The sequence below is a fragment of the Molossus molossus genome, unplaced genomic scaffold (genome assembly GCF_014108415.1).
Source record: "Molossus molossus isolate mMolMol1 unplaced genomic scaffold, mMolMol1.p scaffold_m16_p_1, whole genome shotgun sequence".
Classification (NCBI taxonomy): domain Eukaryota; kingdom Metazoa; phylum Chordata; class Mammalia; order Chiroptera; family Molossidae; genus Molossus; species Molossus molossus.
In genome coordinates, this window is record NW_023425344.1 from 14,441,156 (window position 1) to 14,457,471 (window position 16,316).

The window sequence follows — 16,316 nt, forward strand, 5'->3', positions numbered from 1 at the left end:
ATGTCCTCTGAGCCGGCTTACAGGGCCAGTCTATACACAGTTGTTCCCTCTTTTATTCTTTCTTATTGTGCCTTCATATTTCCCTTCATGTATAATTTGACATTTGTTTGTTAACCTATCGACTGTCTGTCTCCTGCAACAGACATTAACTTTGGGGAATGTCAGTACGGCAGTATTTAATTTCCCACCATTTACCCAGCATCTTATGTTGTGACAGCTTGGTACTTAAGAAATATCTATCATATGAAGGAAAGAACACTCTCAGACCCTATTTAAATGTGTTGAAGGAAACAATGTAATGTTTTTTCTTTAAATAAAAGAATTTTAAACTAAGCTATTTTTTGTGATTGTTTTTATGAATGAAGAGGGGGTGGAGAGAGGTTTAATTTTTAAAGTATCACAAGAAATTATCAAATCTATCTTTTCTTCAAACTCCTTGGGTCTGAGAGATGTTTACATATAATTAGAGAGAAATTACGAGGCAGTCATGTTTGCTGGTAGTATAAGATTAGGTCACTTTTAGGGACACTGTAAATTAGGATTTAATCTTCAATGCTCATTACATTTAGTTACTTAAAATACTAGTGTAATGCCCAGATGGAAGGTGGCAAGATATTTAAGAGTAATATAGGTAAGTAAATGCCTTCCAATAATCAATAAAGAGGCTTTCTATTGAAAAGTAATGAATTGTTTCACTCTATTGGTTTGGGTGGGTTTGAAAGTTTAAAAAAAGAAAATAAAGAAGGCAGCTATGCTAAGAAAATATCAGATGATCATAAAAATTCGATATCCCATTGGCCTGGTTCTGTCTTGTGCAGTTTACATCAAATGCCGGTATAATAAACAATATACCGTACCAAAAGCCATTTTAAATGACACTAAATTGTAAGATATGCGCGTGCACGCACACACACATGCACACACACACACAGCACTGTAACCTTGATTTCTTACATATGGCGACCAACACACAGAAGTGGTTTATCTATAGCCAGACAACAGGTTTTGAAAATGAGCCACCATGCCCTGGCCGGTTTGGTTGGCCTGCGGTCCAGAGAGACCCGGGTTTGGTTCCTGCTAAGGGCATGTACCTCGGTTGCAGTTTGTCCCGGGCCCTGGTTGGGTCATGTGGTGGCCACCACTCGATGTGTCCCTTTCATGTCAATGTTTCTCTCTCTCTCCCTCCCACTCTATCTGAACAAAATATCAAAAAATGTCCTCGGGTGAGGATAAAAAAAAAATTATAAGCTACCTGCTCAGAGGAGGGGGTGGGGGGTGGAAGAGATGCAATGATAAAAAGCAAATGAGCTACCTGGATCTATACACATGGGAAAAAGCCTTGAGGCATATACAAGCATCAGAACATGGGCTCTAAATTCAGCTGATAAAAAAAACCCAATCACTAATAAAGGGGCAACTTACTCTGCTATCTTTCTTTCTCAGTCATTCATAAAGTCAAGTTAGGATCGGAAACTAATGCAATTTCAGAAGCAGAGCGGGCTTTCAGAATTTTCCGACGCATGGTGTATTTTGCTGGGCTGATCATTTCTCATTCCCATCATAATTGGATTTTCTAAGTTCACTGACATTTCAGTTGATTTCCATCATCATTAAAGGCTTTTGTTCTTTAATCTAAATTTGGGCTATGCTCATAGGGCTGCTCACATGCAAACAAACCAATCGGAAAACAGCTGATCTCTACATTATAGATAGAGCTAATCTATTCTGAGACACCCAGGTTGCAAAATCATTGTCACCATTAGCTGAATGTCACTGTCATCGCTGATGAGAGAACATCAGGCATATGCACTGTGAGAAAAGACACCGAATATATTTTCAGCTGTGTTACACAATTCATGCTAAGGACAATGTTGCCATTCGAAGAAAAAAAAAAGCTGTCTTTACAACTTCTAATCATAAAATATAGGTCTCAGTGTTAGCTATTACTAGTGTGGGGGACTTTTTCACTCTTAATTTCTGTGCAGCATGATTAGAATCCACTATTATTCAGGTGGCCAGATACCTCAGGTGAGTGACCTGTCTTTTGACCCATGTGTTCAGGCCCACCTGTGAAGCACAGGTTCAAAGACAATATTTTTTGAGGCTCCAGTCAGCTTTAATCTCTGACTCTCAGTAAGACGTCAGGCTCTCCCTGCAGGTGTCACTGAAGCCTGAAGGATTCCTGTGCACTGTATTTTTAAGGTCACTGAATTTTCCACCGGATAATACTGAAGATGATCCGGTTCTGTGGGGAGAAAGAAGTCAGAGCCATTCCATTTAAAAAGAAACAAAACCCTTTAAAATTTTAACCAACAGCTGAAATTGAGCAGGATAATTTTTCAACTTTAAATAGTGGATAAAACCTCTTGGTGCATGGGTCACTGCTCAACCACTGAACCACACCGGCCGGGCAAATAGTGGATAAAATCAACTATTGCAATAGATTTTAACATTATTTAGAGAAATTAGCAAACATGAGAATAAACATTATGAAAAGGCTCCAATGATATGAATAAACTCTTAAATGTAGAGAGGAATATGTGGTTATATAAATGGAAATGTCTTCATTCCAGGAGTTCTTGTGAATCATCACAGCCCCACTATGGCCTAGCACCTAATGGGTTTTCAACCATGATGAGGTGGATGAGTGAATGAATGAGTGAATGGGTAAAGTCCCGAGCAGTAACCCACATTGCTTTATATTATATAGAAGTAAACCTCTTATTTAAAACATTTAAATTAAAATGTTTAAACCATATTCATTAAATCTCTTATTTTAAAACGTCACAGTGAGAGAATTTTACTCTAAATAGGGAAGACTGATGTTTTTCACTTGGACTCTGAATTACGTCTTGGCTAACAAATAAAAACAGTGCTTAATAACACCTTTCATTCACGTCTTTACAATGATTTTCCTGAATGAAAGAATGTTTGACATGTGCATTTAGAAATAAAAATTAGCTCAAGTTGCACCTGTAGGAAGCTAATATTTACAAAATAAAACCCAAGGGGAAAGAAGAAGTAAAATCTATAATCAGTGAAACAAAGTAGGCATTAACTTTGAAACAGGATTACATATAAAATCATCCGATTTCTATCTGGCATCCAGCTGCATGATTTACCCAGAGATACAAGACATACTGATATTATCTACACAGAACATAAGATAAAACAATTAATGCAACTTTCATTATGCTTTCAGAAAAAGAAATGGAAGACAGCATAATAGGAGTCTTGTATTAGATGACAATATAACTATTTAATTAATCGGTCTCTAGAGACTGAACGATTCTCCAGATGAGTTCCTGAGATTTCCTATTAGTAGTTGCAAAAAAGAGTATTTTTCCCCTTCTGGGATTTTATTAGAGACAAATCTAGAGTTTCAACTAGATAGTCAAACAAGCTCAGAGAGCCAGAGGGTACTGTACCCAACATGTCACACAGGACTCTGATAATATTCAAAAACAAATGTTACTACATATAAATTTATCTCTTGTTATTGTCTTTGAAAAATTTTTAAATTGATTTTAGAGAGAGAGAGACATTAATTTGTTGTTCTACTTATTTATGCATATATTAGTCGATTCTTGTATGTGCCTTGACCAGGGATCAAACCCACAACCTTGGTGTATTGGGATGACGTTCCAACCAACTGAGCAACCCAGCCAGGGCCTGTCTCTTGTTATTTTCTAACTATAAATATATATACATATATGTATATATATATAAAGTATTTTGTTCCATGTTAATTGTTAGTGTTCATGATGTTTCAATGAGTGAATTATAAAATATAAATCTAGGTTTACCTAGATTTAAGCAGATATAAATCAAATTTACAAGATAAATATACATTTATTATCAGTAAAGTATTCTATGAAACCATTTTTCAAGTCATTTTCACATAAATAAGATATTTGGCCACATAGTTGCAACTTAAATATAATTCTCCTGATTTATTATTTATAAATAGCATATATACCCCTTGGGGAAAAATATCTAATTTGCTATTTTCTTATTCCAGCTGCTCCCTTTTCTTAAATCTACAAAATTCAAAATCAATGAGCAGAATATTTGTGGACAAATATTTTATATGAGAGCTGGATTCAGCCAGGTATATTATTGACTATTAACAATACTTTTCACTTCTATAATATATACTTTAACAATCATTTTTCATATTATTTAACTTTATTTTCATGGAAAGATAGTTCACATGGGCAAATGAAAATTTAACTTATTGAAGTTTAACCTGAGCTTTTGCTAGAGATTAAAGAAAGCTATATCATAAGATTCATTTTTTTTTTCAGATAAAATATAATTTCAAATAAATAAAAACTTTCAACGAACTGCCTCATACTTCTTGTGCAGACATAGCATGTGCCCCATTCATATTCTGTCTTCAGAAAAACCCAGTCCTTCCAGCTCTCCCATGTCACTATATATTGGTAGTTTAAAAAAATACATTGAACCCCACCCAAAATGTACTGAATCAGAATAGGGTAAAGGAAGGATGCTAGAATATGTATGTCAGTGTACATGTACGATGCTTCTTACACATATCAAAATGTGAGATCTACTACTTAGCTGGGAATTCAGCTAAGTTAGAAAAGCACCTAGTCAATGATTAAACTTTGAAATTTCTTTCCTCTGTGAGTTTTTGATTGGCAGAGATGAACCCCTTCTAGGAAATCAGAAAAATTAACTACAGTCCTCCAATTTCTTTATGTGACCTTGCAGCTCCTCCCATTAAGAGGTGGGATGTATATCTCTACCTCTTGGTATCTTGTCTTGGCCCTGTGACATACTTCAGCCAACAGGACATTATCAAACACGACAGAAGCAAAGATTTGATAAGGTCTTGTGCAAGCGGGCTTTGCCCTGTCTTGTGGCTACCATGTGAAGAAGCCTGGGCTAGTCTGGATGCTAGAGATACATGACACAATGGCCTTCATCACTGAAGTCAACAGCCGGACTTGTGAAGGAGGCCATCCAGTACCAACCTTGTCCAACTCATCTTCTAGCTGACTGCAGCTACAACAGTGAGTCCAGGAGATACCTGGAGAAGATGGCCCAGCTGGGTCCAGCCAGGTGGCCAACCCACAGTATTTCAAGCTAATAAATGCTTGTTGTTTTAAGCCACTAAGTGGGTGGTTTATTGTACAGCAAAATTTAAGTGAGAAACCCCTTCATATAGAAAGAAAAACAAATAGAAGAGGAAGTTTTTGAAGTCAATTTTGGTAGGGCTCAAACTTAACCACATGGATTATTTTATGTTTCATGGGGTAAACATATTTGTATAGGGCCAACTGGATTCCAGAAGTTTTGTCCTAGCTAATCAAATGCCACTGAAAAATGTAACAAGTTCAGGGAAAAATAAATAAAAAATTACCAAAATGTTTTATAGAAATAAACATGAAAAAAAAATGCAACTGGAAGAAACAGCTGTGACATTTAGTTTTGACTTTTAGAAGGAAATTTCACCTGCATTATTGAAAATTTAAGTTTACCATGGTAACTGCCTCTTCACCCTTCATTTTTATTCCCAATAAAGGTATTTATAGAAGATAAAGCAAAATCTACTGAACATGAAATTTCTCATCATAATGTTCGTGTAAGATGTTTTATATAGCCAGGCTGCTTTCATATAAACATATCTTTATTACACTTAGGATAATTTAAATTATTCCCACATGACTGAAGATAATGACATAAATTATGTAAATATGCTTTAAAAACTAAGACTATAAAATATTACACATGATTATTCTAACAACAATAATATCATATTGAGGAAAATTCCATTATCTAGATTCACTCACTGATGTATTTAACATGAGAGTGCACACTGTGCCAGGCACAGAGCCGAGTACTAGGGATGTTAAGTTATTAAGATAGACAATGCCCTGCTCTTGTGTAAACTACATTTTACCAGGAAGAGCAAGGTAATTGCCGGTATTTACAGGTTCTGTGAATAAAACAAACAGGTAAAGGTGAACCATTATGGCAGATAAATAAGAAAGAGAATCAGAAACCTTTTAGGGAGGTAACATTAAGATGAGACTTGAACAAAAAGAAGAAGCTTGTCACACAAATTTTAAAGAGGGAGAATAACAAGTTCAAAGATCCTAAAGTGGAAATAAAATTGGCCTTTTTATATTAGAAAAGATGACTATTATAGCGAATACCTAGTGAGCCGAAAGGAAAGTGCTAAGAGATAAGACTAGAAAGGTATAGAGTAGGAAAAATATGAGTCTCATAGCCATTAGAATTTGTTCAGATCTTGTTCTAAATGTCTATATACAGCTGAAAACTATATGCCATTTTTGCCAATAGAAGTATTTGACTTTGAAAATCCACCGTAAGCATACAAGAGGTATGATAGCTGATGGGGGTCCAGATGGTGGTGAAGGTAAACAAGGTACTGACCTCCTCTCCCAACTACATAAAAATTACAACTAAACTACAGAACAGCCATCATTCAGAACCACCCAAAATCTGGCTCATTGGAAGTACTACAACTAGGGAATTAAAGCAGCCACATTGAGACTGGCAGGAGGGGCAGAGGGGCAGAACAGGTTGGTCCCACACCACGTGTGGTGGTTTTTAATCGGGAAGGATATCTTGGTTATGGAGGTCTCCCCTGAGGAGTGAAGAGTTCCAGTCCCACACCAGACACTCCAGCCCAGGGTTTCAGTGCCAGGAAGAGAAATCCCTGTATCTTCGGGCTCTGAAAACCAGCGGGGATTGTGAGTGAGTGACATGGAGGCTCCCAGGCAGTTCCCCTTAAAGGGCCCACATAGGGGTTTACTCAGACTCACTCCCTCTGGGACAGCATCTTGAAAGGAACCAGGGACACATGGGGAAGAACTAACTTCTCTGGCATCAGGGAAAAGCTGGTAGGGGGGCAGATTTATCCTAGAAAATAGTGCTAGCAGAGGCCACTGTTCCTTTGCTGAGCCCTCCCCACCACAGAGCCCACAGGCAGGCATCATATTTGAGTGTCCATCAACTTGGCTCATCTTCTTTATCGTGTCCTTGTGATTGCCTGAGATCCTGCCCCAGCCAACTTTCAAGCTTATCCAAGCTGTGTCCAGTGGCTTTTCCATATGATTGGTCGGTTTGGTTCATGCTTCAGACTTTCCTAAAATCTCTCAAACAAGCAGCAGCTGGCCTCAGTGTGCCCTATACCTCTTGCTAAGAGACCCCAGGCTCAGCCCTAGTGTCTGCTCACCTTGATTCACAGCTTGGTCTCTTCTGGGCACCCCCAGGCAAAACAAAAGGAGCAGCCACCGCAGATTGCTCTGAAGCTTGTGCCAGGTGGCCCCAGGCAGGGAACCAGCAGTGGCTGACTTTGCATCTCCCAGAAAGCCCCAGAACCAGTGCACCTGGTGGTCGGCTTCAGGCCATGCCAAATTACAACCCTACCACCTCCATGAGCAACACACTCAAGGGGCAAACTCAGTGAGCGCCAGCCCCAGAAGCAGTGCACCTGGTGGTCAGCTTCAGGCCATGCCAAATTACAACCCTACCACCTCCATGAGCAACACACTCAAGGGGCAGACTCAGTGAGCGCCAAAGCCCCACTGAAGCAAGTCCTGCTCCATAGGGTTGGCTCCTACACAGCGGTCTTTTGCTATAGTCATAGCTGGTCCTCACAGTCGATTGGCCTGGAGGTCAATCCCTTCCAGTGACGTCAACAACAATCAAGGCTCAACTACAAATGGAGAGTGCACACAGTCCCACAGGGTTGCACCTGATGTGCCCAGCTCAGGTGACTGGGGAGCTGATCCATTGGGCCCTACAGGAAACCTACTACACAAGGCCACTCTACCAAGTCTGGGAGGCATAGCAGGTTTACCTAATACATAGAAACAAACACAGGAAAGCAGCAAAAATGTATACACAAAGAAACATATCACACATGAAAGAACAGGAGAAATCTCCAGAAAAAGAGTGAAATGAAATGAAAGCAAGCAAACTATCAGATACAGAGTTCAAAACAATAGTTATAAGGATGCTCAAGGAACTTAGTGAGAACTTCAAGGAACTCAGTAAGAACAACCACAACATAAAAAAGGACCAGTCAGAAATAAAGAATACACTAACTGAAATGAAGCATAATTCATAGGGAATCAACAGTAGAGTAGAGGACACTGAGAACTAAATCAAAGATTTGGAATATGAGGAAACCAAAAACACCCAATCACAACAGCAAAAAGAAAAAAGAATTCAAAAATATGAAGATAGTGTAAAGAGACTCTGGTACAACTTCAAACATGCCAACATTTGCATCATGTGAGTGTTGGAAGGAGAAGAAAGGGAGCAACAATTTGAAAACCTATTTGAAAAAATAATGACAGAAAACTTCCCTTACCTGCTGAAAGAAATAGACACACAGTCCAAGAATCCCATAGAGTCCTAAACAAGATGAATCCCAAGAGGCCCACACCAAGATACACCATAATTAAAATGCCAAAGGTTAAAGACAAAGAGAGAATCTTAAAAGCAGCCAGGAAAAAGCAGTTAGTTACCTCCAAGGGAGCTCCCGTAAGACTGTCAGTTGATTTCTCAACAGAAGCTTGCAGGCCAAAAGGGAGTGACAAGAAATAGTCAAAGTGATAAAAAGCAAAGACCTACAACCAAGATTACTCTATCCAGCAAAGCTATCATTCAGAATTCAAGGTCAGATCAAGATACTTCCAGACAAGAAAAAGCTAAGAGTTCATCACCACCAAAACCAGTATTACATGAAATATTAAAGGGTCTTCTTTAAGAAGAAGAAAAAAAAAAAGAGATATAAAATGTGAACAGTAAACTCCATAAATACGTATCTATCAATAATTGAATCTAAAAATCCAAATAAACAAGAGGAACAGAAACAGACTCATAGATACAGAGAACATTTTGATGATAGCCAGATGGGAGGGGGGTTGGGGGAATGGGTAAAAAAGGTGAAGAGATTTAGAATTACAAATTAGTAGTTATAGTGTAGTCATGGGGTGTAAAGTACAGCACAGAGACTATAGTCCATAATATGTGAATAACTATATATGATGTCAGGTGGGTATGAGATTTTTCAGAATGATCACTTAATAAGCTTTATAATGTTTATTCACTGGGGTATACACCTGAAATGAATATAATATAGTACATCAACTGTAATTGAAAAATGAAAAATGATTTTTAAAAAGTAAAAAAATAAAAGAAGTATGGATTGACGGATTGTTAACTCAAGCAATACAGTAATTCCATGCTAACTACTAAATAAGTAAGAAACTAGAAATATTTAGAAAGGCAGAATAATTCCACAAAAGCTTTACCATCCTAGTTAAAATCTTTTAAATATTTCCTAGAGTTTTCCCACCCAGCAATCTTGATCTTAGTATATTCATGTACTGATAAAAGATCAACAACAAAAAGTACTGAACTAGTCAATAAAGTGTTTGTTTGTTTCTTAAAGAACATAGGCCAATCTAGGAGAAATGTGAGCGTACTTAATGAAATTAAAAGAATGGTCACTGACACAGGACTGTTTACGTAAATTAGTGTTCAGGAATGTTAGAGGAATCACATATGGAAAAAATAACAATGAATAAAGTTTGCAAGTAATCTAAAGTTCAATGATTCTACTAAAAACCAAATAATTGTAAATTGGAGGAAACTCTTTTTTATAAATAAGAAAATAATTTATTTCTTCTAAATTAACTATACAAATTATATCACATACATATGATGAAACCAAATGAACAAGTAGAAACTGTAGTTTTAGTTAAAAAGAGTTGACTTGTTTGAGATTTAAATACCTGAAAATGACTGCAGAAGAAGGTTTAAAAAAATGTTTGAGTCTCTTTGCTCAATAGAAAAAAATGTTTCAAATATACAGCACTGAGTAATATAGAAAATAAATGTGAATAAACCAGCTTGTTACTTTACATGCAATATTTTGGTGGTGTAAAGGGTTCCCTCATAAAGCAAACTTCAGGCTACATCTCAAACCAATAATCCAATTAGTCAGTAGCATGAATGTGTATAAGTAATGAAATTTAAAAACACAAAATAAGTTCCACTTGTGTTTAAATGTTTTACACTGAATAGATGCTGAATAAAATCTACAGTGTGCTGTAAAAAAAAAAAAAAATAGGTTATATCTTGCGCATCTAAAATTCCTTGCTTGTAAAAATTCATAAAATATGGTTAACTCCCATAACCAACTAGTGAGAAAAACAAAATAAGAAAAAGCAACATAGAAGACAGGAACAAAACAAAGGAAACAGAATTTAATGAATGTTTCCTGGGGACCTCATGTCCGGCAGAATAGAAGAAACAGTCACAATGCTGAACAAAATATTGAAAAAGAGATTCTAACGCACTGACGAGTTGAAACAAAGAATCTCAAAGAGGTGAAAACAAATTTAAAGCAGAAATTAGTAGGTGATCAAGCACCCCAGGTTGTTTCACCCAGAGGGTTTCTGACAGATGTTGGGGAATTTGCTTTAAGGTTCTTCTTTGAAAGACGTCAAGAGCACAGGGAACAGAAAATCTCTGCATAAAAACAGAATCAAAAAGTTGAAGAAGAAATAATCCTGTCACACAAAAATAGATAATAAGGAAACTTGTCTGTTCTGAATGTGTCACTGAGTTGCAGGGGAATCAATAAATAAGCTCTCCTCAGATCCAGAACCACAAGCTGGACCTCATGGGTTCAGAGTCTAAATTTACACTATTATATCATAAAGAGCAGCAAGCCAGAGACGGAACCTCGTGTGTTTGGGTGTGGCTGCACTCTCCGATGTCTGAAATAGCTGAAATCTCTCTCCAGAGGAAATCTCCTTCAACATGGGTTTTAAATAATTCCCACCTATGACGTTTTAAGTAAAATGAGCATCTCTAAGCTAAAAGCAAGGAAAAAGGCGCCATTAATGAGAATGGTGGGGGGAGGGGGGGACAGTAGAATCAACCCCAAAGTATTTAATGTGTTAGAATTACTTCCACAGCATGATATATATATATATATATATATATATATATATATATATATATATATATATATACACACACACTGTTAAAAAGAAAGTTTTAAAATATGACTTAGGAGTCTCATTTAAAAAACTGATAATAATAACTGGGTAGCCCTGGCCAGATGAATCAGCTGGCTGGAGCATCATCCCTTAAATGAAAAGGTTGTGGGTTTCATTCCCTGTCAGGGCACATACCAAGGTTGTGGGTTTGATCCCTGGTAGAGAGCATGCAGGAGGCAACCAATTTATGTATCTCTCTCATATCAATGTTTCCTTCTCTCTCTCCCTTCCTCTCTCTCTAAAAATCAAAGAAAAATATATCCTAGAGTGAGAATTAAAAAAACAAACAAAGACAATAACTAGGTAGATTTTAAAATCTAATAGAATTTCTATAAATACTGTATAATAATAGAAATCAATTCTCAGTGCAATTACTAAACAGATTAGACATAGAATATTAGAACTGGTAAACTGGGAAGCAGTTTCAAAGAATTAATTCGAATTAAAACACAGGGAAAAAAAAGATATACAAAATAAGAAAAACAGTTAAGCTACAGCAAGGCAGCGTAAGGTGTGACACACACATAGCTGAATTTCCAGAAGGTAACAGTGAGAATGTGGAGGCAGCAGTATTCAAAGAGATAACAAAAGTTTCCCAAACTGCTGAAAGACAAGAATCTTAAATTCATGGAAGAAATATAAATTAAGGACAATACATATTCAATAAATTCATTCCCAGATACACATAGTTAGCCTGTGGAATACTAATGACAATGATAAAATCTTAAAGCAGAAAATAAAAAAAATAAAAAAAACCTCACTTAGGGCTGTATCACAATTAGAATGATAACTGACTTCTAAATAATAATAAAGGCAGCATGAAATAATACTTTCCAAATGCTGAGAACAAAAGTAAAAGTTGAATTAGATACTCAATTCTATTGTCCGAAACTGAGAGTGAATTAATAAAATTTCAGACAAAAGCTAAATGGTGTTTACAAGTATACAACAACTAAAATTATCACAAATATACTTAAGACCGAAGGAAAATGATACTAGATGGGATCTTTAAAATACAATAGGAAATCATGAGAAATATGTTGGTTCATATTTTGTTAACTCTGCAGGATGAAATGAAAATAGAATTATATTGTAACACTAAAAAAAAAAATCCGTGGTGCGTTAGAGATTTAAATGTCAAGCAGATGGGAATTGCTAACACTTTGGACAACTTAAACAATACAATGAACAAGCTTGCTCAAATATGTATACATTGAACAACATATCTAACACTAAGCGATTATATTTCACATGAAACATCACACACACACACACACACACACGCACACACCCCCCCAATATTCTCAATAAGTTTTGAATATTGATATCATAGAGTATATACCATATTCTATAATAACAAAGTAATTAACTTAGAAATCAATAACAAAATAATGAATAAAAAATTACATCATATTTGGAAAAATTACATATATTTGGAAATATATGTGCATTACCTATATTTGGAAAAATTTAAACACTACCAAATAACTCACTGGTCAAAGAATTCATTAAGGAATTTAGCTTACATTTAAAATTTAACACTAGATATCAGAACTTGGTAGAAACAACTAAAATGGCACATAGAAAAGGCTGGAAAAAGTTTAAAATTAATGAGCTCAGCATCAACTTATTAGAAGTTTGGACAAGAACAGACTAAGCACAAAGAGAGCAGAAGGTAGGAAAGAAGGAAGAGGAGAAAGTATCAACGTTGGAAACAAACATGACCAAGAAAATCAAAGAAGCAACTAAAAATCTTATCAAACTGCCCGGCCAGTGTGGCTCAGTGGATTGAATGTCATCCCATGGACTGAGAGGTCCTGGTTCGATTCCCAGTCAGGACACATTCCTGGGTTTTGGGCTCAATCTCCAGTAGGGGGCATGCAGGAGGCAGCCAATTGATGTTTCTCTCTCACATGGATGTTTCTACCTCTCTCTCTAAAATAATCAATAAAAACATTTTTACAAAACCCAGCAAACTAAAAATAGAAGGGGCTTTTATTTATGTCTTTCCCCCCAACTTTATTACGAAATAATTGACAAATAAACATGTATATATTCAAAGGACACAGCACAAGTTGATATAGTTGGCATTTCAGATCAAGTTTAGCTTTCTCATACCCTCTAACCCAGTAACATTGCTCTAAAGAAATGTTTGTACATGTGCATCAGGGGACATACATGCGAATGATCTTTGCTGTTTGTAATTATATATATATATATATATATATATATATATATATATATATATATATATATATATCTCCAGAAGCAAACCAAGTTTCAATAAAAAATAGAACAAAGAGATGAAAGTAAGGTGTATTTATTTCATTCGACATGAATGAAGTATGGGTAACAGCTTCAGCATGGATTGACCTCAAAAACATATTTAACAAATAATACAGGCTCAAAAGAATACACATACGATAACTCTATACAGTTCAACTATAAGCAAAGCTAAAAATATATCACTTTAGGGTATAAGCATAGGTGGTAAAATTATCATGTAAAACAAGGCATGACTGAACCAGAATCCAGGGTGGTGTTTACTCTTGGGCTCACTGGCTGTGAAGTCAGTGAGGAGCACACAGAGGAGAGAGTTCCTGAATAACCTGCTGTGTTTCACTTTTGAGCTGGAAAGTGAGTACTAGGGTTTTCATTCTGGTAACCAATAAATTATCAGATATATAGTTCATGTATTACATAGTTCAAAATAAAAATATTTTAAATTTCATAGAGAAATGAATATGAAGGATTCAGCTGCACTTCTGAATGACACGCACTTTCTTCTTTAGACACCCTGGGACAACTCAATTATCGTACATCAACAGCTTTTGCCTGAAAGTCGAAAGAGTAGAAAGGAGATAATTGCCTCACCTTTACCTGTGATTGGGTGGCCATCGCCCGCTGGCCAAACCCAGGTGCTCAGCGATGCCAGTGATGTCCTGTTTCTCCAAGTTTTAACCCAAGAGAATGATGTTTACAGTTTCCTCACTTTATTCTACTTCAATGTACATTTCCAGAAAAAAAGCACATATTTTTTTAAAACACAAAACGTGGCTGTCGGTAAATTTGCAGTTAATGAACTAATATCAGAGCATCTTAACATGACTCCTCATTTCATGCTGTAAAATATGCTGTCCCCCAAAGGAAAGGGAAATGCCGTTATGAGAAGGAAGGACGGAAAGTTCCTTGTCATTTTCTTAGAAAAGCAGAAAGCTTCTTCCAAGGAGACACTGAAATCCATCCTCTGGGTCTGACCAGTTCCAGGGCCCGGGAAACAGCTCTGTGGTTGGAGCCTGGTGGGTACTGATGACTAATCCAGAGCTGAGTGGATTTACTTTTGCCCAAAGTGCAGAAGTTTGTTTAATGTAATTAATTAATTAATTTACTTTTAATCCTCACCCATGCATACGTTTATTGATTTTACAGAGAGAGGATGGGAGGACAGAGAGAGAGAGAGACACTGACTGGTTACCTCTGGTACCTACCCCGACTGGGAATGAACCTGCAACCCAGGTAAGTGTCCCGACTGGGAATGAACCCGCAACCCAGGTATGTGTCCCGACTGGGAATGAACCCACAACCCAGGTATGTGTCCCGACTGGGAATGAACCCGCACCTTTTAGTGTACAGGACGATGCTCCTGGTTGAGCCGCACAGACCAGGGCCAAAGTGCAAAGGTTTTGTGGGGAACATTTGGGAGCTCAAACACTAGCTGAAATAAATAACAAGAGGGAGAGGCAAAGATATCAAGTAGATTTTACAAACTTAAGAACCATCCACTTTGAGGGTTTCCACCGGTTTTCCGATTCTCCCGCACAGCTCATGATTAATTAAATTATGATGTGTCCATAGAAGTCGTTCAAAATTAGTTTGCTCTCCAAATTTAAATTCTTTCAATTGAGATGGCACAAAGACAGAAAGAAACTTTTATAAATTGAATTTCTGGGCCCTGAATAACCTGACGGTGATCTTCCACCACTGCAGGTGAATAGGTTTTTCTTAGAAATTCCATCATTATTTCTACCAAAAGAATGTCCTTAACTCTTAGGGGCAGCACTAGGTCAATTATCTTCAAGCCCATTTTCCTCCCTCTGCCTGTCATTTTGGGGCATTACATTAGATTTTGTTAAAAGCACTCTATAAATAATGTATCGGGACAAAAATATTTCATTAATCACTTAAGTGCCATAAAATACTGAGTATAAAATTTAAGGATGCGAAAGTAATTTCTAATTCACATACTTTCACACCAGATAATAAGGCCTGCATTTTCTGCTGTGTGATGGGAACAAAAATATTCCACCTGATTATCTCCTTTGGGGCTCCAGACAGAAAGTGGAGAGAAAATTCTTTTTATCTTCGACTCCCCTGGACCAGCAGTAACTAAGGGGAACCCATGAAAGAGACATGAAGAAAAGTCAGGAGACCAGGGTGCCAGGTCTCTGCTAACCTAACTATTTCTGTGGTCTTGAAAAATCACTCTTACTCCCGTCCCATAAAATGGGTTATTGCACCGGATGACCCCTAAGGGCCCTTTCTGAACTAGAAGTGAAGGAGGCTGCATGACATCCCCTCTGGGCCAGTGATGACAGGGCATGGTCTTATGCAGAACCCTCTCATGTCAGCCAAGTACAGTGAATTCCTTCCTTAATGAATGGCTCCCCTGCATTCCAGTTACCTGTTAGCCTGTCACCATTTATAGCTCCCTATATGCGATCTGTTGATCACGCAACCCTTTCATGAATTCACATTGGACTGTATTTCAAGTATTTATATCACTTAAAAGATAGTTCAGCCATCCATATGAACTGTGCTCATGCTCCCAATGTTTCCCTTTGGCCCGTATGAAAAGGTGTACATTCGTATTTATAAGAAGGTAAATACAGTTTTGGGGCCTGGACCCTTGGGTTAAAAAAAAACCAACTCAATACTTTCTCAATAGACTGCAAACTTTTCTGCCTATATTACACTTGATCAGTCAAAATAATGAACAAAATTAGTCTTTAATATCTCATAGTCCCATTCCTCATGATAGTTCCGATATATACTGATGTACAGGATTTTCTATGAATTCTCAAAGAGTTCACTTACTTGAAATACAGTAAACAAGAGAAACAGTCATTGTTGAGGACCGAGGTGAGTTCCTTGAATTACGCCGAAACTGTCCTGCAGAATACAGTATACTCTAACAGTTGTGAAGATAGATGGTCTGTTCTTTGATATTTATATCCTCTC